The following is an 18,768-nucleotide window of genomic DNA, read 5'->3' on the forward strand; positions in this document are numbered from 1 at the left end:
CCTTTCATGTCCCTCGACTCTTATAACTGCCATCTAGATTGTCAATTGGTCGTAATATAGAGCAAAGATAACCCTATTTTTGAATGTCAGCGATATTGCGTAATTACTATTAGACATCGTTACCAACTGTTATTTTCTCAAAAGAAACTCTCAAACTACCGATCTGTTTTACTTTCTCTTACCTTTTTCTGTTTATTTTATACGACCAACGAGCAATTGCTATTTTACATTCAAAGTGAAACTCTTTGCTTTTTTTAGCCTTTTCAGATTACTGTATTCTTTACAGGATCCTTTGTCTTTTAGTAAATCCATTTACTAATTCTGATTACTATATACGATTTAGGTAATCCTATAAATATTAACTCTGTTCCTAGCTGACTTATCTACGTCAACCTAGCACATTTAATGTAAATTCTATGATACTGAATTCGGAACTACAACGTGTATCTAGAGTAACTATAATTCAGAAGACAATATTTCTTTTATATTTCAGCCATGTAATATGATTTTATTTGAATCTTTAATGCATATCAATACAACTTTCTCGACGTAAGTGATCGAGTGCCAGCTACAGACTAATACCCACAAATCGGTAATAGCACAGTCGACAAAAATAAACCAAAAATCGTAAATGCCACTGCCTCTTTGACTCTGACAATTAACAATAAAAGCAAACCTCTGCCTCTTCAGGTGTTTGCGTCACGTGACTCGCTAGAGTTCCCTGTTTGAAAATAGGTCTCTCGTCAGTTTTCACTCTGCAAGTCTCAGTTTAATTACGTGCGGTTCATTACCGGCTCCACTCCACTGTGTTGCGCACTAAACATCGGCTAAGGGTACGATCTATTTAACTGTTTGTGGGTCAATTCAAACCAACAAACCAAATGATGTTCGTCGTATATGTTAGGGCCCAAAATTCCACCAAAACGCACTTGAGTTGTCACCTCGCTTGATACACTTGAAACAGCCTAATCCTCCAGTGAAGGACCAACAGACGACGCAATTACATTTGGGCGAGCTGTAAGTCACTAACAATACGTCACGGACAAATAAGCGGGATACCTCCGATATCACCACAAATTTAACTTACTATTATGGCATCAATAGCCGGCCGCTGTGGCCGAGCGGTTCTAGGCGCTTCAGTCCGGATTGCGCTGCTGCCATGGTCGCAGGTTCGAATCCTGTCTCGGGCTTGGATGTGTTTGTTGTCCTTAGGTTAGCTAGGTTTAAGTAGATCTGAGTCTAGGGGGCTGGTGACCTCAGATGTTAAGTCCCATAGTGCTCAGAGCCATTTTTTGCATCAATACTTCGCTCCAACTGTGCCTCTCACAGCCTGAATTTATCACAATTCACTATAATCGCCCAAAGCACTAACATTCCAGGAAAAGATCACCCCTGTCAGTTTTTCCTCAACTCTATGGCTTAAATGCTACTATGAAAAGTCATAAGAATCTAAATATTCCAACATAGGATTTGGGAAGGGAACAACTCTCGCAGTTACGGCAATTTACGGTCGTCTCTTCTCAAAACACTGACTTACCGTACCCGTAAGCCAGATGTACAGACAATCTGGTCATGCCAGACGATTACTAATCTCTCGCCCAGGCCTTACTAAACTTGATCGTCTTGCGACGATTCATTTGGTGCGATGTCTGTATGTACACAGACTAAGACTTACATATGAACAGTCTGAGGCCTTTACGTGAACTGTCTCTCTCTCATGAAAATCATGAGGGAACCATTAAAGACGAACAGACACACAGCGTCACTTCGACTTTTGACAATTAGTGCATTATCGGCGGCCTTCGGTAAACTCGAGCTGAGGCCGGTTGCTTCATAGCGCTATCGTAGCGTCGCTGGCTTCTGCGATAGCCAGTGGTTGCTTCCCAGCTAAAACATGCGTCAACCTTCTGTCATCCTGGCGCATTCCCTGCACATACAACATTGTTTTCATACGTCGCCTAAACCATCATGCACATCAAATTACAGATTTTCTCTTGGTTTTAATACACGTGTGTGTTCGGATGTCGCGAAATAGTAAAGGTGAATATACACTGTGCGTCTGAGAGAGCACAAAATTCTATAGTATTGCTCCTGCGCTCAGAATAAAAACAATGTATGGACTTGTCGATGACGCAGCTTAGAGAAAGGTAGAAGGAAATCCGACAAGTCGCCTCCAGAGAAAAACCATAGGACTTTTTCTCAGTTAATTTGATGCGAAAACTGTAAAGGAACTTGGACCACGACTTCACTGCACTGTGGGCGGCTGCCAAAGATCTGCAAACAGGGCGTTCCGCTGCACCCCGTAGTTAGCAATATAGGAGCAGAAACATACGGCTTGGACAACACCTGGCTGCTCTCCTGACTCCATCTGTGGGGAAATGCGAACATCACATCTGCCCTTCCATTAATTTTATACAACATTTACTAGACCCTCGCCTCAACGATAGTGATTAATTTGTGAATTTCGATGTACACTACTGGCCATTAAAATTGCAAAACCAAGAAGAAATGCAGATTATAAACGGGTATTCATTTGACAAATATATTATACTAGAACTGACATGTGATTACATTTTCACGGAATTTGGGTGCATAGATCCTGAGAAATCAGTATCCAGAACAACCACCTCTGATCGTAATAACGGCCTTGGTACGCCTGGGAATTGAGTCAAACAGAGCTTGGATAGCGTGTACAGGTACAGCTGCCCATGCAGCTTCAACGCGATACCACAGTTCATCAAGAATAGTGACTGGCGTATTGTGACGAGCCAGTTGCTCGGCCACCATTGACCAGACGTTTTCAATTGGTAAGAGATCTGGAGAATGTGCTGGCCATGGCAGCAGTCGAACATTTTCTGTATCCAGAAAGGCCCGTACAGGACCTGCAACATGCGGTCGTGCATTATCCTGCTGAAATGTAGGGATCCAATGAAGGGTAGAGCCAAGGGTCGTAACACATCTGAAATGTAACGTCCACTGTTCGAAGTGCCGTCAGTGCGAACAAGAGGCGACTGAGACGTGTAACCAATGGCACCCCATACCACCACGCCGGGTGATACGCCAGTATGGCGATGACGAATACACGCTTCCACTGTGACTTCACCGCGATGTCGCCAAACACGGATGCGACCATCATGATGCTGTAAACAGAACCTGGATTCATCCGAAAAAATGACGTTTTGTCAATCGTGCACTCAGGTTCGTCGTTGAATACAACATCGCAGGCGTTCCTGTCTGTGATGCAGTGTCAAGGAAAACTGTAGCCACGGTCTCCGAGCTGATAGTCCATGCGGCTGCGAACGTCGTCGAACAGTTCGTGCAGATGGTTGTCGTGTTGCAAACGTCCCCATCTGTTGACTCAGGGATCGAGACGTGGCTGCACGATCCGTTACAGCCAGGCGGGTAAGATGCCTGTCATCTCGGCTGCAAGTGATACGAGGCCGTTGAGATCCAGCACGGCGTTCCATATTACCCTCCTGAACCCACCGATTCCATATCCTGCTAACAGTCATTGGATCTCGACCAACGCGAGCAGTAATGTCGCGATACGATAAACCGCAATCGCGATTGGCTACAATCCGACCTTTATCAAAGTCGGAAACGTGACGGTACGCATTTCTCCTCCTTACACGAGGCATCACAACAACGTTTCACCAGGCAACGCCGGTCAACTGCTGTTTGTGTATGAGAAATCGGTTGGAAACTTTCCTCATGTCAGCACGCTGTAGGTGTCGCCACCGGCGCCAACCTTGTGTGAATGCTCTGAAACGCTAATCAATTGCATATCACATCATCTTCTTCCTGTCGTTTAAATTTCGCGTCTGTAGCACGTCATCTTCGTGGTGTAGCAATTTTAATGTCCAGTAGTGTAGTATACCTCTCCACCAGGGTACTTACTATTGAAGGACCCTGTGGAACTGATAAGCAAGATATTTGACATTCTTGGAATTTGTGCTCACTTCTACGTGCTTCCTGTTCGAGTATGAACATATGGGCGGCGTCGCCATGGGATGTGTTCTGTCGCCGGTTGTGGCGAATTTGTTCTTGGAGGGTGCCGATAAGAAGGCCCTGGTACAAGCCGAAGAAAAACAACCTTATTTTTATCGTTTGGCCTCATGAAAGGGGCAGTGTAAATGAATTTCTCCATCACCTCATCTCGGTGCACCCCCACCATATAGCTTAACAAGGAGGTGGAACAGGATGGCGCCCTCAGGTTCTTGACATCCTACTGAAACGAAAACGAGATGGCAGCTTGGTCATAGTGTTACAGGGAAGCAAAGCACACACAGATCTGTATATGCACACCTCCAGTAGCCACCATAAGTGCCAGCACACTTGTTCACAGGGCGCTACGTAGTTGCGACCAAGACACCCTTCCAAATGAGCTGAAGCATCTCGTGACGACATTCCGAAGAAAAGGGTACAGCAGCAGACAGATGAGGCATGCATATGATGATGATGAGGTCCCATAGGAGCGTAGGGGACGATGCGGGAGACCCGCACTGCCGTACTAGTCAAAGTTCTAGCTGGGGTGGTTTGCCATTGCCTTCCTCTGACCGTAATGGGGATGAACGATGATGATGAAGGCGACACAACAACACACAGTCATCTCGAGGCAAGAAAAATCCCTAACCTCGCAGGGAATCGATCCCGAGACCCCGTGCGCGGGAAGCGAGAACGCTACCGCAAAAACCACGAGCTGCGGACTGATATGCATATAGGCAGGGCGTATCTAGGCAGCAGCAAGAAGAAAAGAAAGAGCACAAATCACTAGCGTTTCGATTTAGGTCTTCCAGAAGCCTCTCTAATTATTCTCGCAGTATCATATATCTCCCATCCCATCGCCTTATACTTCTTCTCTTTCTCTTATATTGGCTACAATTCTTCCCCCTTATAATACCTCTCTGTGAATTTCAGTCTTCCATTCTTTGCTTAGTACTGGCATCGGCAAGCAATCTGAGCTCTTAATACAGGTGCTTTTGTTTCCTCAAAAGGTCTCTTTAATTTTCCTATGCGCTGTAGCAACCTTTTCCATAGTGATGCATGGTGCTACAGCTTTGCACTTCACGTCTAGTCATTTCTTCCAGAAAAATCGGCAGGATCTTGGAGCAACACAATGTTAAATTGTGTATTTCGTACACATCCTGACACCTTGACATTGCTAGGCTCAGTAAGGGATGATGTAAGCCGGCGCTCCGGGGCCCATGTCCGGAGCGCGGAAGGTTAGAAACTGGTCTGCCAAAAACATTTTGAAAGTATAAATTACGTACTCAGGTTATTTAAAAAATATTTTTCTGTAGATATCAATTAGTGATGGTACGCATTTCTCCTCCTTACACGAGGCATCACAACAACGTTTCACCAGGCAACGCCGGTCAACTGCTGTTTGTGTATGAGAAATCGGTTGGAAACTTTCCTCGTGTCAGCAGGTTGTAGGTGTCGCCACCGGTGCCCTCCTTGTGTGAATGGTCTGAAAAGATAATCATTTGCATATCACGGCATCTTCTTCCGTCGGTTAAATTTCACGTCTGTAGCACGCCATCTTCGTGGTGTAGCAATTTTAATGGCCAGTAGTGTACTTATATGTATGCAACCAAGAAGAATCCTGTACAACCAGTTAAGTACAACATATATTATTTTTTACCCACGACTTCCAATTATTTTAGTCGTTGCAGATCCAGACCATGCAGCCAGCACCTTATCGACGTTACTGACAAACCTCCAGTGATTTATATGTTTCTACTTAGCGTTGGCCACCAGTCAACATGAGCGATGACTCGTTCGTCGTCATCATAACAATTGTCACTCTTGTTAAGGGGACCACACCCTGACTATCTAACCCATGTTAATTTAGGCAAGTATTTGACCCATTTCTGAAAAAAAACTACTTATGCAGGACCTTAATATTTTTACTGTATGTTACATGATGCTAATAGAGTCAACTGTACTAAAATCTACTTTCTCCATTTTATAGTTTTTAAGAAATAATTTTTTGAAATTTAATAACAGAAAATATTAAGTTTTTTCTACAGAAAATATTATTTGTGAACTTCCTGATGGGGGAATATTAATAAATATATTACCAGAGGTGGCTTTTTATGTTATGCAGAGTCTCTGAAAATTTCATTCATTTATCTATGATAGTTTATGATATAATGGGGTATATGTATTGAAAATTTTAGTTTGTGGGAAATTGACTTCAAAGAAAAAACTTTTGAAATTTCTTACTTACAGTTAATTAAAACTGTCCTGCTGCAGATGATGGCTCTTCATTGTTATCTAGCAGGTCTTCCAGCTTCTTTTTCACCTTTCTGGATGTTTGTCTTGCTTTCTTGGCCATATTAGATGCAGACCTGTCTGTATCGGCTATCCTCATTTTATCGCAATGTTGCAGCCCAGTGATCATATTTTCACCAGGATTAATTCCCAGCTTTTTCAGTACCCAACACCTTACAATATTACCACAACTGAATGTAATAACAGCGTCATGAACTCCTAGTTTCATTGTATGCATGCGTACAAATACAGTTTTAGGAAGGCGATTCCAAATTATGCTGTTGAAACATTCATTTGCGTACTGTGTCTGCCCATGCAGACATTTCCTTAGAAGGTCAGGGTGAGGCAAGTCTCACCACGAATTTTTTCCTGATGGACACAATCCATGACTTGGATTATCATCAGTAGAGGACTTATGGAAGAATATGGCCCAAACATTTCTCTTCATTGTTTACATATTTTCTTTATTTCCTTCAATTGCCTGCTCATAGTCTACCTGCAAGTTTTCTATTTCAGTTTTAGTTAACCGATCTTGTCCAGTCAACAATTTTCCATCTTCTAATTTTTTTCCTCTCACATCAATGGTTAGTTTTCTCAGCCTTGTTCCCCAACTTTTTGAACATGGCCTACACATTCTATTTTGCTAATAATGGCATCTCCATATGGCTTAGAGTTCACCACATTGTTGTATGCCTTACTGTCACCATCGCCCAAATATTTGCTGTACCGTACGCCTCTTGTTTCTACGGAGCGATGAAATATTTGTTGTACTCCATGAACTTCCATACCAACACTTGTTGCTCTAAGATTAGCCACACAGTTGTGTTCTTTATGTTCATTGACTTTACAACATTTGCAATATTTAGACATTATCTCCATATCTAACACTTTACCGGGGTTTACACTCGTGGCAGTCAGTACTCCATTCAGAGAAGTATGTCCTCTTTCCTGCCAACTTCCATCAAGTGCAACTGCAGTATCCGAACATCCATCATTTTCTTCCACTGCTTCCCTAGCAGCCAGTTTCATGCTTTCCTCTCTGACCTCACATACAGCTTTTTCTAACATTGCAGTCAGTTTTCAAATTTATTTGGTGGTTGATGTAAGTTCATCACTGAACAAAATGTTCTCCCTGCAACCATGCCCTTGCCAATGGATCGTAAGGCATAAACTAATCTAGTATTGATTACATAAGGGCCACTTGCATCTGGTTTTGAAGAACTCATAAATGAAATCACAGCTGAGCATTTAGTGCAACTTAAATCCAAAGCAATTGCTGGGCCTTTTCTCCCACTGGCACTCTCACAATTTTTCACACTCTCTGACTCACCACACTGTCTACATTGTACAAATTTAGAAATGACATCTGATAATATTCTCAAATTTATAATAATGTTACTGCATCCCTTGTCGCTTACACTAAATTCGTTGTAACTCTCTTGAAATGGTGAGAGCTTCTTTGATGATGTTGCAATTAGAAACATCGGTGCCAGGCGACATATCCTCTTGTACAGAAAGCTTTCTAAACTTGTTTGCCCTAAATTGTCGTTTCTTGAAAATCACTTTACGTTTCGTCATGTTCGACAAAAAAACAAAAAAAAAAAAAACAAAAAAAAAAGTAAACAAGCACTGCAAACGTAAGTATAACAACTACCCGCAATCACACTTTAACAAAACTAAACGCGTGTTTGATAGCGTGTTGTTTACAAACAGGAGAAACAAAGGAATACCGACCGTTGCAATCCAAGGATAGCCAACACACTCGGGAGTAAAAAAAAGGTCCCTAACGTGCAATGTAGGGGATATAAAGACCAAAAATATATGCAGAAAAGTGAGTGACAGAAAAGTGGAGGTGGCACATAAACACAACACCTGGTAGGAAAATGCTCTTTAAATGCTCTTTAAACGCTCTAAAAAAAATTTTCCAGAAAACTTAAATAAAATCTTAATTTATCGAAATGTAATGAAATCGATTTTTTTCGACCTGAACCATGGTGTGGTCCCCTTAGGTGCTAATTTAAACAACTACGGAACAACTCATCAGTAGTTCCATAAAAATTTTCCTCTGGGTAGGGCACCTCATCAAGAAAAGCTCTAGGCATATCTAGCTTCTTACAGAAAAAAACGCCTTCCTAGTTCTCTCTGTCAGCGAGCAAGATAAATCAGTAGAAGCAGTGATGCGTGGACGCTTAAGATACACTGGAAGCCATTTTCAGATTCGGAGACGGGAAAAAGGATGTTGTTGCTGCAATTCAGAGTATTCCATTGTTGGTCAGAAGTTATACAAGAAGGACCGAAATTTTGGCTGCTGACAATAAAAGTAGTTTGCTCGAACATATGCAGAAGGCGCCTTGCTACGCCATGACACTAGATGAATCATACGACGTTGTTGATGAACAGCAAATGTCGATTTTCGTGCGATTGTTTGATACTGAAAGAAACGAATTTAGGGAAAGTTGCAAACAATATTGCCGCTGAAACACAAGACTCGCGGAGAAGGTAACATTAGTTATGATAGAATGGTGTGTTGTTCAACTGACGGGGACCGGGCGATGATCGGCAGAGATAATGACTAGTGAAGAGAATAAAAGATAAGAATGCTGGGTTACTGTCTTATCAGTGCACAATTCACAGGCAGCCCTTTGTGAAAAACCTAGAGTGACTCTGAAAGAAGTAACGGGCAAGTTGGTCAAGTTGATTAATTGTATGAGGTCTCCTTCTGCTCTTAAGCACAGACATTTCAAAGACTTTGTTTCTGACTGATTCGGCGCATTGTGATTTACTGCAACATGAAAATGTTCGTTGGTTAATTAATGGTCTAGAGATTAAAGGTTTCTGGCAAATAAGCGTTCTTGGCAAATAAAAGAAACAGTAGCATCCGTCTTAGAAAACTTGCATTCACAAGAAACAAGAAGCCATTAGGAGTTCATAGCAAACGAACGCAGCACGCGAGGTGTGACTTTCTTGAAAGATATTTCGGAACATTTAAAGGCGCCCAATTCCGTGCTACAGGGAAATGGTAAATTAATGTATGAGCTGATACAAAGTGTGTCGTCTTTCAGCCGCAACCTGGATAATTTCGAAAAAGAGGTTGCAAGTCAAGAGTTTTTTCACTTTCCGACGGTATTTTAATATCAAATAATTCTCAAACAGGCACTGCAGCATCCTCAAATTTTATGTCAGATCTTAAGAAGGAATTTGCAGTAATATTCGACTTTTCAGAGACAGAGAAGCTGTTGGAATTTTTAAAATCGCCTTTTGTAGTTTCTCCAGCGCAGAATGGGCGGATGTGGCTGTGAAGCTGATCTGCCTTTCAAAGTCTTTACTCCAAATGGAGATAATAGACTTGGAGGGACATATTTCCTTGCAAACGTATAAAACTGTGTCCGCTGACGAATTTTGGAGTAAACATGTTGAGGCAAAATGCGAAAAATGCAAAAAAATTAGCCATGTACCTGGCTATTATGTTTGGCTCCAGACGTATTCGTGAAATTTCATATTCAGAAATGAATTTTCTGAGGAACAAGTATCGCTCAAGATTAACGGCCGGCCACCTTGAAGACTTTATTCGCATAAACTCCTTCCTACGTGAACCTAAATCTTAGAAACTGGCTCAGGACCGCAAATGTCGTTTCTCCCATTGCTTTTTTATTACATATATGCTTACCTATTGTATTTCATATTTAGTGAGTGAAAATTAAAATAAAAACTAGTAATGAATATGTTTTTTCTGGATTTTTAATACAAATATACCTATCTACGGTATTTCATAGTTTTCTGAGTGAAAATAAAAATAGTGAAGTATGTGAGGTTTTTCTTCTGGATCTCGACAAAAATTTTCAAAATTATGTGGACCCCATCTAAAATCAATTGCGGGCCCCTGCTATAGGCCTTCGCAAAGCAGGGGTCACCAAATACCCTGGCAGTGCGGCGAAGCATACATTGTGGAAACTATAGGGACAGTAGAAAAAGGTGCCAGGAATATAGATGACACCCCGTGTGACGCCTCCATATGGACTTAGAAATAAATCAAGAGAATATGTGCTGGAGCTAGTATCACTGAACTCTATAATGTCGTTGATGGACAATAAAGAGCGACTACCGACTATTATTCTCTTCACTTCGGTATCTTGAGCCAAGAATGTAAGCATCTGCTTTAATCCACTTGTGTAATTTCATTAGTTGAATAATAATTAACTCAGATAATAACTTATTCTATTCCATTGAGTATGATGCTGTATCCTATTGAAAAATGTTAACAAGAATCTTTTAATACCTCATCAGTATATGGTAGCATTACACTGACTAGAAACTTCGGTCAGTGTTCATACAGCGTGCAGTTCAAATTTCCCGCGCGTAGTCAATTGTTGACGCACTGCTAAGATGTATTTTACGCCCGGACAGGCAAAGCCGGATAAAAACTATACAGAGTTTTCATTCTGACTTTCAAGCACCTGAGTAATCACTTTAAAATTTAGCATTTCTCTGTCTAACTGAAGTAAATTAGATACTCTGAACTTGCGTATCGGGATTGCTAATTAAAACGTTTCTGCCCTCCCATATCTCAAAAATTCAAAGTCAAACATTACTTTTAAAAAAGGTTTGTTTTTCATTGTATTACTTACGGAAACGTTGTAACTGCCGCGCAGCGTGGGGCTCGATTCACATTGGTAATTTTATGTAATTATGTATGTATAAAATTTTATCTGGTCTTTGTACCTAAACTTGACCCAATTTTTCATGTTCTATGACTAATCACTGCCGGAGATATTATTAACTTTGTTTTTGCAAGGATTGAGAGCCAATAAGAAGCTGAGCAACTGACATAATTTTGACAATTTTCCAGAGTTTGTCTCTAACAGACAATTTATTGGGGCTACAACATCGAGGCGAAGCGCGAAGTTGAGAATAACTTCTGTTCTGGTATTTCTCTGATGATCACGTGCGGTGCTCTTTCTGTCAGAAGAGTATGTTCGTAGTGGCCGTGTGCAAAAGTTTAACATTTCAAAATTTAAATGTTTATTTTCCACAACATGATGGAAATAGTAGTGTGGAGAAAGTGATCAGAGAATGTATTTCAATTGTCGATTTTCATGTTGATAGTGGGGTAAACGTCTGTGAAATTGTTAATATACCGAACGCGTAACATGAAGTCATAAAAATTTGTGTACCGGAGTTGTGTTTATGAATACGGCAAGGCCGCGTAGGCAATTAATTGTGATGATGTCTCAAGTGTCGAGTGCTGATAATCTTGAAGCAACAGGTGGCGAATTCGCCGAAGACAGCAACGAAAACATGAACGCTACCATAGATGAATGTGAATCACACGCGGGTAGCGATCACTTTACAACAGCAAATATAGATCTCAGCTGTGGTTTACCTGAAGATACTTCGAAGGCCAAACAGCTCTCCTTTGGGAATTCTCATGGGAATGATGAGACATCAGCTGGATCAGATAAGACATCAGCTGGATGATTTCAGAATTAAAACTAATAAAAGATGGGCTAACCGAATATATAACTAACCAGGTTACTGAACATCTACGTACTGAACTTGCTCCGTTAACAGCAAAAATTAAGGAGGAAAAGCAGACTGTGTCAGCACAAGTGACGATGTTAGCATCGGATTGGTCAGGCTCACTGTCAGACAAGATACAGTATAAACTGATACGTGAAATTTCCAAGCTGCTTACTGTGAAGTTCCGGAAACAGAAAACTTTCCGAGGAGGTGACTACTATACAAACCGAACAATAACCGATAAAAAGTAATACTCAGGAATGTAGCGACGTGCTAAGCAAGGAATTGCTTCTGGAAGAATTTGTTATTACTCTTGGGGAGAAAGTGAACCGAATTCTGTTCGATGTTCAATCACACTCGTAACTTTAGACGATGGCCGAAATGTGGTTAAAGAGAAAAGAGAGATACAGTCGGCCTCGAACACGCGAGCATAAGTTTAGAATGCACGATGATTACCTCTTTGGGGGGGGGGGGGGGGGAAAGAGGGCAGGGGTCGTCTTCCGAGGCCTAGCCTCAATGTCTCGTTCCCGCACTCCCAGAGCCAAGGAAGGAAAGGGGTTCGACAGGATCAAGAGAACCTTACTGGATCAAATTCATTTATTTATGGATATATATATTTGTTTTTTTTTATATATTTTTAACGGGCTCCTACAACCGCCACCAGAAGCTTCCGAGTCGTCTTCGCGTAATGAATGTAAGGGGGATTCCCTCTAAACCGTTTGCTCTGATGATCAATCGTGTGTGCCTTCTAGTACTAGGAACTCCCCAATGGACAGGAGGATCCTCGAATAATGCGCCTAAATAATTCGATAGCCGTGTGCGGTACAATGCATGGTGACAGAACGCCTCATGAGTCGTCGCCAGGTGGACCCACACGTCCAGAGCGTTTTCGGGGGCGGCTTGCAAAATGTAATTCAGCACCATGCCCTTCAGCCAGTTGACAGCGTTCGCTCTGGTAGTAGGAAAGCAAGTGGTACCTGGGTGTAGGAGTTCGGCCGACGTGATAGATTCTGGATGTCGTCGCAGCAGGAGTGCTAGCACAAGTTGGACAAGACCCCAACATCTGGCTGTCACAGCACATGTCAGGTGGTGCGCGCCCGAATCGACTGCACATTGCGGACACAAAGGGTCGTCAGTGAGATGGATGGAATGGAGGCGCTGGCGTGTGGCTAATTTGCCGTTCACCACCACATACCACAGGGAAAGAGCGTACGTGGGCAGGTATGGGGTGTGGACGGCTCTCCACACCTTGGTCCAGCGGATGGTTGGGTGTTGTTGTTCGACGTTGTTACGGGGTTGTCGTGACTGGTAGATGCGGTAGTAATCTCTCGTGCTCGGCGCCCTCGTCGCCAGTAGATCCTCGGTCATGTAGCTTAGTTTGACCAGAAAATTGCGGATGTGGGCAGCAGACGGAACTATGTGGCCCATGGCGACCGGTGGACGAAGATCTCGCGGCGCGACGATCTGTAGCAGCATCCCTGTCAAACTGTTGTTGACCGCAGTCCATGCGAGCCGCATCGTTCGTAGGTACAATGCCCGCGCGCAGTTGTGGACGTGAGTCAACCCCAGGCCTCCTGCCAGTGGGGGCCTAGTTAAAGTGAATATATGACCTTCACTCACAAATTGTCCGTACAGCGAGTGGAAAGTGTGGGCCATGGCAGCTATTAGCGGAAGAATGTGCGCAAAATAATAAAGTTTGGACGCTAGGTAACCGTTGACGTAACGCGTGCGGAAAATCATATCCATATTGCGGAATCTGCTACCACAGGGCAGCGCCGGTGTCCTTTGTAGCAGCCGGCGATATATGGCTGTCGCAGTTCGGTGGAGAACTGCACCCTTAATGCAATCAGTGAGGGAACCTTTTTGGTAGGGGATCACTGTCAGGTGCAGAAAGCCTCTCCGGACATCCATGTATATCGTCTTGTGCATGTAGACGACGCTGCCCGATACCACGCCATAGCGCTTGGATTTCGTTTCACGACCACACCAAGAGCACCACGTCGTCTGCGAAGGCAGCACATCGGAAGGTCACGTCTCGAATGCAGATGTCTTCCAGTCGTTGGCGAAGGCCGTGCAGTGCAGGTTCGAGGGCCGCCGCGAATAAGACTCCTCGTATAGGACAACCATGTCGCACCGACCGTCCAAGAGTGACGTGTTCAGTCTGGTGGCCATTGATCATAATCCGGGAGCGGGCCCCATGGATTAAGTGTAAGATCACCCTTGCTGACGCCTGCGAGAGGCCTATGCATTCGAGCACAGCGCGAAGGAAACTGTGGTCGATACGTACAAAAGCGTGATCAAAATCGACGGCGACAAGAGCGCCTCGGAGGCGGCAGGCCGCTGCCAGCACCGTGACGTCGCCGTAGGCGCCAGGTGCCCTGTGGATGTTTGGCACCGCCTGAACATGTCTCGTCAAGATGGATCATGTGACAGATTGCGGCTGAAGACAAGTGCAGAGGATACGGGGGAAAAGTTTATAATCCGCGTTCAGTAGCGTAAGAACTGCTCAGTTTGGGAACTGGTGTCATGATGCCTTCAAGGAAATCTGTGGGGACAGCAAAATCGTCGAGGAGGAGGTCTTGAAACATCTGAATCCACTGTGCACCTATCAGGGAATAGAAGGCGCAATGGAATTCGTTCAGGAAGCTGTCTGAGCCCGGTGACTTGTTCGGGGCGCTGCATGCCAAGGTCGCTGTTAAGTCTTCAGCAGTTCAAATGGCTCTGAGCACTATGGGACTCAACGTCTGAGGTCATCAGTCCCCTAGAACGTAGAACTACTTAAACCTAACTATCCTAAGGACATCAGACACATCCATGCCCGAGGCAGGATTCGAACATGCGCCCGTAGCGGCCGCGCCGTTCCAGACTGAAGTGCCTAGAACCGCTCGGCCACACCGGCTGGCTTCTTCAGCAATTATGGGAGTCAGCAGGGCGTCGTCCTGGGCCACTACTGTGGGATCAGGCAGACCGCACAGGATGTCTTTGTACTTGCAAAGTCTGTGGGTCCTCGGCGTAAAACGACCTGTAATGCTAGACGAATGCGGCGCAGCGATGGCACACTGCGAGTTGACACGCCCACCCTCTACTGCCTTAGATGTTATAAGGTGGCGCTTGCGGTGGCATCTCTCTGATAACGTGATATACGGATGCCATTTTGGTGGGGATGGTATCCTGCACCCTCGCCCGGAATCGGGCTTTGTCAAGCTGTTCTGCGGTGAGACGGAGTAGGTGAGCTTTGAGACGATTAACCACTGTCTGCCGCTCACGTGATGGAGGCTGGGTCATGAGTTCCCTCAGCGCAGTGTAAGAAAATTCCGAAGTCGCCCAACGCCAGCACGTTCTGTCGTGGTCATATGCCATGAGTGTCCGTTGGAGGGCCAGCTTGGCACGGTTGGGCCACCAATGTAAGGTGGAAGGACGCGCATGCAAACTCCGGACAGTGGTCCCACATAGCAGCGATCTCCCGCCGACATGCTTCCTTGTACAGGTATGAAACGTTCAATGTCCATGGACCACAGCTGTGGTATGTAAACTGTTGGGGGAGTGTGATCAAGCAGATGTATGCCAAATGGTCAGTGAAGGCTGTCGGCCACAGTTTCGTGTCCCCTGTTGCGACACGGAGTCCTCGGGAGCCGTATATCCGGTCGAGGCGGCTGGCAGATTGATCTGTGAAATATGTATAGCCACAGCGGTGCCCGTGGAGGAGATGCCATATGTCATGTAGCGTCAGATCTTGTGCGAGAGCCCGTAGTGCCAGGCATGTAGAATAGTACGGTGTTTGGTCTGCTGGATCCAAGACACTATTAAAATCGCTGCCTATGATGTAGTGTTCGGTATTCCCATTCAGCAGTGGAGCAATTTTGTCAGAATAAAAGGTGATCCTTTCTCTGTGACAAGACGACTCAGAGGGTGCATAGACATTGGCAACGCCAATTACTCCCATCATGATGACAACACCTCATGCAGATGGCAGATACGTAACTTCCGATGCCCTGATGCCTTCGCGTAATAGGATGGCGGTTCCACCGGCACTGTCGCTTGATGGGTTGCTGTAGGCTGTGTACCCATAAATATTCAGTTGTAGCTTGTGATGGACTTCTTGAAGGAGGGTGATATCCAGGTCTGCCGCCTGGAGCATATCACGGAACATGCACATATTGGTGACAAGGCATATGCTGTTAAAGTTGATTGTGCCCACACGGTAGGGCTAGGACATCTAAGTGTGCCTGCCATGTGGAGCATATCATGGCACATGCACATATTGGTGACAAGGCATATGCTGTTAACATTGACTGTGCCCACACGGTTGGACTGGGACATCTAAGTGTGGAGTAAGTAGACTCAAATGGCGGCCTCTTGGTGATAATGGGGCCGCTTGGCTACGCATTCTTTGCGGTAGGTATTTTTATCGCAGCCCTTCTGCGGGTGTTAGGCTCTGCTCACGTGGGGCGCCAGTCTCATGTGGTGAAGGAGTGTCGAGGGTGTCTTGTACGTCTTCTGCCTCCATTTTAGCAGCCCAGTCACTGAGCGGGGAAGGAGTTGGTGATGGCACATCGTAATGGGCGTTGTTCTCCATCACCTGGTCTTCGTCCTGGGGGCTTCAGTCATGGGAACGTCTGGGCTGGGTGAGGCCACCATCCTGTCCATGGTGTCGGATGCCTACCTTGGGGCGGTGCTGGTAGAGTCTGTTAGCAACGATGCATCAAGAGATGGCTCCGGCAGCACACTCCCTGTCTCTGCCCTGTTGGTCATCTTCCGCCAAGAGGCGGCGTTTCTTATGGCGCTTCAGCGACTGTTGTTTCCGTGTCCATGTGTCTGCCCCCGTCGAAGGGCTGGGATCAGTAGCTTTGGCCATATGGCCTGCGTCTGGAACCGACGCCTCTGGTATGACAACTGTGGTCTTGGTGGTGGTGGTGGTTGTGGGAATTGTGTGTTTCAACGGCGTCTTGTTGTGCGGGACCGCAGTCACTGCGGCTTCGGCAGCTGAGCTTGCAGGCACATTGGACTACAGCATGGACGCGGTACCTGTGCACACCGGCTGCACCACTTCCACGTACGTAAGCGGTAATGTGGTCAGCACAGCTGTCTGTACTGGTTCAGCACATGGCACCTGGACAAGGCGGCACTGGAAGCAGTTGGATCAGATGTGGCCATCCTGTCCACAGCTGGCACATGTCTGCAGTTGTTCGTATTAAATAATGATGGCTCAGCACACCCATACCCACGTTGTCCACGGTTACCGTGCTTACATTACCGTCAGAGTGGCGAAACCGATAGCCGTTGGTGGAACATTGGATTAGGTTGTCACATGCCTCTTCATTCTTCATCTTGAGATAGACTATACTGGAAGTGATAGACAGGTGTATGCCTATCAGCTCCTGGGGATCGACATATATGTCGTCTCTCAGAAACCATTCGATTTCATAAGCCTTTGGACATGCGTAGGAATCGTCGAACGTGAGTTTCACCATCGCATGGCGGTAAGAGAACGCCATATCTAGTGAGAGCTCTAAATCACTACAGCAAAACGCAGTACCTCGCGCAGTGAGTAAACGAACACGTGCAGACCGCTGGTCAGCGTGCCTTCCGTCCGAGCCGTGTCATGTCTAAATGCCGACTGTCCACTAGACCACGGGCTCACACAACATGACAGCATCTCGCAAGTAGGCAACACGTCCTCCTGACACTTCTGCATCTTACAGTGTTGCCAGATTGTGCAGATGGCCCGACTTAGCGTTGTCATGGGCGGTCGGTTTTATTGGCCAAGTGAACGACTCGGACTTAGTCTCTGAGGCGGCCGGCCGGCGGTCAATTTCTATGTCTAATACTGTACATATCTTGACGAGAATGCATGTTAGCGTTAAATGAACTTGTCTTAATGCATAATTATATGTGTGATGCAGCTCAAAATATAGATAACTAACATCCTCACGCTAGTATAGATTATGCCAGGAAATTACATAAATTAAGGATGTCATGTGGTGTGTATATAGGACTTAATGTGACAGCCCATGTTCTCTTTCATAATTGTTCAAAATGGTTCAAATGGCTCTGAGCGCTATGGGACTTAACTCCTAAGGTCATCAGTCCCCTAGAACTTAGAACTACTTAAACCTAACTAACCTAAGGACATCACACACATCCATGCCCGAGGGCGATCGTAGTAGTTGCGCGGTTCCAGACTGTAGCGCCTAGAACCGTTCGGCCACACAGGCCGGCTTTCAGCATTGTAAAAAAGCTGTACATATATTAATGCCCTGGTGGCGAGCAATGACGGCAACTGGTCATAAGCTGGGTATATCTGCTGAGACGAGATAAACTATCGGTGGGAGGGAAACACGTCGTAGCCCATGGTATACGCAGATTGCTGAGGTTTCACCCCACATGACTTTGGACGCCAGTTCCTACGTCACACAACTCCAAGTCACCGTCCACCTTTTCCATTCATTTGCCCGAGGAGCCTTCTGTCAAATACAACCCATTTCATAAATATAAACTGTTGAACTTAATATGTTAAAATTAGGCACTTAGAACCGTTTAAACTTGAACAGAAACTATTAGAGTGTGATTAAAATCACACAGGCTCTTGCAGAAACATTGTGAGCACTTTACTGTAGCGTAAACTTAAACTACCTGCTGAAAGAACATGTTAAATATCTGCCGTAACAGTGGGCTTGCACAACCGAGTCATTAAAGTAAATTACTTATTACTGAATTTCAGAAAGTTCCGACCAAAGACCAAAGACCAATGAGATAAACTAACAACTTCATTGTTACCAGAGTAAATTGATGAATGTGTAACGAATGAAATTAGTACTGTCATATCTGGAAGACACTTTATTGCTCTATAAAAAGTGTAAATATACCTATTCTTATTGGTAAAAGCCCAATTACTTATTCTTGGAATATGCAGGCATAATTACTGCATAAAACCAGGCCAAAATCTATGATTTCTGTATGTTGTGTTTCTTATAA

The sequence above is a fragment of the Schistocerca piceifrons genome, chromosome 5, assembly GCF_021461385.2.
Source record: "Schistocerca piceifrons isolate TAMUIC-IGC-003096 chromosome 5, iqSchPice1.1, whole genome shotgun sequence".
Classification (NCBI taxonomy): domain Eukaryota; kingdom Metazoa; phylum Arthropoda; class Insecta; order Orthoptera; family Acrididae; genus Schistocerca; species Schistocerca piceifrons.